Consider the following 3,612-nt stretch of genomic DNA (forward strand, 5'->3'; position numbering starts at 1 on the left):
ATTGGGATGGGGAGGGGAATTTGGGGGGGGATTTTGGGGGCTAAAAGGGGAGAAATTGGGGAATTTTGGGGGGCCGGTTTCAGGACGTTTTCAGGGATATTTGTGGGGAATTTATAGGGGTGTTTTGGGGTATTTTTAGGGATATTTTGGGGTGTTTTCAGAGCTATTTTAGGGCTATTTTCACACTGGCTTTAGGATATTTTCAGGAATATTTCAGGGTGTTTTCAGGGTTATTTTGGGGATAGTTTTACACTGACTTTGGGGTGTTCTCAGGATTATTTTGGGGTGTTTTCAGGGTTATTTTGGGGTGTTTTCAGTGACATTTTGGGGCTGGTTTTGGGGCGTTTTCAGGGTTATTTTGGGGCTATTTTTACACTGATTTTAGGGTGTTTTCAGGGGACATTTCAAGATTATTTTAGGGTGTTTTCAGGGTTATTTTGGGGTGTTTTCAGGGCCACTTTGGGGCTGGTTTTGGGGCGTTTTCAGGGTTATTTTGGGGCTATTTTTACACTGATTTTAGGGTGTTTTCAGGGGACATTTCAAGATTATTTTAGGGTGTTTTCAGGGTTATTTTGGGGTGTTTTCAGGGCCACTTTGGGGCTGGTTTTGGGGCGTTTTCAGGGTTATTTTGGGGCTATTTTTACACTGATTTTAGGGTGTTTTCAGGGGACATTTCAAGATTATTTTAGGGTGTTTTCAGGGTTATTTTGGGGTGTTTTCAGGGCCACTTTGGGGCTGGTTTTGGGGCGTTTTCAGGGTTATTTTGGGGCTATTTTTACACTGATTTTAGGGTGTTTTCAGGGGACATTTCAAGATTATTTTAGGGTGTTTTCAGGGTTATTTTGGGGTGTTTTCAGGGCCACTTTGGGGCTGGTTTTGGGGCGTTTTCAGGGTTATTTTAGGGCTATTTTTACACTGATTTTGGGCTATTTTTAGGGTTATTTTGGGCTGTTTTCAGGGTTATTTTAGGGCTATTTTTACATTGTTTTTGGGGTGTTTTCAGGGCCATTTCAGGGTGTTTCAGCTCCGTACCTGGGTAGGTGTAGGGCGTGGCCTGGTTGATCATCCCCGAGTATTTGCTGAAGGGTTTTGGGTGTTCTCAGGGACATTTTCAGGGACATTTTGGGGCTGTTTTTGGGGTGTTTTTATACTGATGTTGGTGTGTTTTTAGCTCACTACCTGGGTAGGTGTAGGGCGTGGCCTGGTTGATCATCCCCGAGCATTTGCTGAAGGGTTTGGGGCTGTTCTCAGGGACATTTTCAGGGACATTTTGGGGCTGTTTTTGAGGTGTTTTTATACTGATGTTGGTGTGTTTTTAGCTCACTACCTGGGTAGGTGTAGGGCGTGGCCTGGTTGATCATCCCCGAGCATTTGCTGAAGGGTTTGGGGCTGTTCTCAGGGACATTTTCAGGGACATTTTGGGGCTGTTTTTGAGGTGTTTTTATACTGATGTTGGTGTGTTTTTAGCTCACTACCTGGGTAGGTGTAGGGCGTGGCCTGGTTGATCATCCCCGAGCATTTGCTGAAGGGTTTTGGGTGTTTTCAGGGTTATTTTGGGGATATTTTTACACTGATTTTAGGGTGTTTTCAGGGCTATTTTTACACTGATTTGGGGGTATTTTTAGGGCCATTTCAGGGTGTTTCAGCTCCGTACCTGGGTAGGTGTAGGGCGTGGCCTGGTTGATCATCCCCGAGTATTTGCTGAAGGGTTTGGGGTGTTCTCAGGGACATTTTGGGGCTGTTTTTGGGATGTTTTTATACTGATTTTGGGGTGTTTTTAGCTCCCTACCTGGGTAGGTGTAGGGCGTGGCCTGGTTGATCATCCCCGAGTATTTGCTGAAGGGTTTGGGGTGTTCTCAGGGACATTTTGGGGCTGTTTTTGGGATGTTTTTATACTGATTTTGGGGTGTTTTTAGCTCCCTACCTGGGTAGGTGTAGGGCGTGGCCTGGTTGATCATCCCCGAGTATTTGCTGAAGGGTTTGGGGTGTTCTCAGGGACATTTTGGGGCTGTTTTTGGGATGTTTTTATACTGATTTTGGGGTGTTTTTAGCTCCCTACCTGGGTAGGTGTAGGGCGTGGCCTGGTTGATCATCCCCGAGTATTTGCTGAAGGGTTTGGGGTGTTCTCAGGGACATTTTGGGGCTGTTTTTGGGATGTTTTTATACTGATTTTGGGGTGTTTTTAGCTCCCTACCTGGGTAGGTGGCCACTTTGGGGCTGGTTTTGGGGCGTTTTCAGGGTTATTTTGGGGTGTTTTTAGCTCCCTACCTGGGTAGGTGTAGGGCGTGGCCTGGTTGATCATCCCCGAGTATTTGCTGAAGGGTTTATTGGGGAATTTTGGGGGGCCGGTGTTAGGATGTTTTCAGGGATATTTTTGGGGAATTTGTAGGGGTGTTTTGGGGTATTTTTAGGGATATTTTGGGGTGTTTTCAGAGCTATTTTAGGGCTATTTTCACACTGGCTTTAGGATATTTTCAGGAATATTTCAGGGTGTTTTCAGGGTTATTTTGGGGATAGTTTTACACTGACTTTGGGGTGTTCTCAGGATTATTTTGGGGTGTTTTCAGGGTTATTTTGGGGTGTTTTCAGGGCCACTTTGGGGCTGGTTTTGGGGCGTTTTCAGGGTTATTTTGGGGCTATTTTTACACTGATTTTAGGATGTTTTCAGGGGACATTTCAGGATTATTTTGGGATGTTTTCAGGGTTATTTTGGGGTGTTTTCAGTGAAATTTGGGGCTGGTTTTGGGGCGTTTTCAGGGTTGTTCTGGGGATATTTTTACACTGATTTTAGGGTGTTTTCAAGGCTATTTTAGGGCTATTTTTACACTGATTTTAGGGTGTTTTCAGGGCCATTTCAGGGTTCTTTTGGGGTGTTTTCAGGGGATATTTCAGGGTTATTGTGGGGCGTTTTCAGTGACATTTTGGGGCTGGTTTTGGGGCGTTTTCAGGTTTATTTTGGGGACAGTTTTACACTGATTTTGGGTTGTTCTCAGGGACATTTCAGGGCTATTTTGGGCTGTTTTCAGGGGACATTTCAGGGTTATTTTGGGGTGTTTCAGCTCCGTACCTGGGTAGGTGTAGGGCGTGGCGCTCCCCTTTCCTCTCAGGTTTTCCCTCATTTTTCCCCTCATGATTCTCCTGAAGACCTCCCTGAGGTTCCCCCTCACTTTTCCCCTCATGATCCCTCTCAGGTTTCCCCTCAGGACTCCCCTGCCCTTTCTCCACACGTTTCCCCTCAGGTTTCCCCTCAGGACCCTGCCGCCCTTTCCCCTCACCTTTCCCCTCACGTTTCCCCTCGAGTTTCCCCTCAGGTTTCCCCTCAGGACCCCGCCGCCCTTTCCCCTCACGTTTCCCCTCACGTTTCCCCTCAGGACCCCGCTGCCCTTTCCCCTCACGATCCCACTCACCTTTCCCCTCACCTTTCCCCTCAGGTTTCCCCTCACGATCCCACTCACCTGTCCCCTCAGGACCCCACTGCCCTTTCCCCTCGGGTTTCCCCTCAGGTTTCCCCTCACGATCCCACTCACCTTTCCCCTCACGATCCCACTCACCTTTCCCCTCACGATCCCACTCACCTTTCCCCTCAGGTTTCCCCTCACCTTTCCCCTCAGG

General features: G+C 47.3%; 1 long non-coding RNA gene across 1 annotated transcript; it reads right to left on the reverse strand.

Annotated features, from left to right (window-relative positions):
• Positions 1 to 1,410: 1,410 nt before the first annotated feature.
• LOC120499440 lies at positions 1,411 to 2,323 on the reverse strand. The gene is made up of 5 exons (XR_005626874.1): positions 2,269 to 2,323; positions 2,060 to 2,143; positions 1,925 to 1,971; positions 1,790 to 1,836; positions 1,411 to 1,701 (listed from the first exon to the last, which is right to left on the reverse strand). It is a non-coding gene; the product is annotated as an uncharacterized LOC120499440 (long non-coding RNA).
• Between the last annotated feature and the right edge of the window lie 1,289 nt (positions 2,324 to 3,612).

This window comes from Passer montanus, unplaced genomic scaffold (genome assembly GCF_014805655.1).
Source record: "Passer montanus isolate IOZ18808 unplaced genomic scaffold, ASM1480565v1 scaffold1604, whole genome shotgun sequence".
Taxonomy (NCBI): Eukaryota; Metazoa; Chordata; class Aves; order Passeriformes; family Passeridae; genus Passer; species Passer montanus.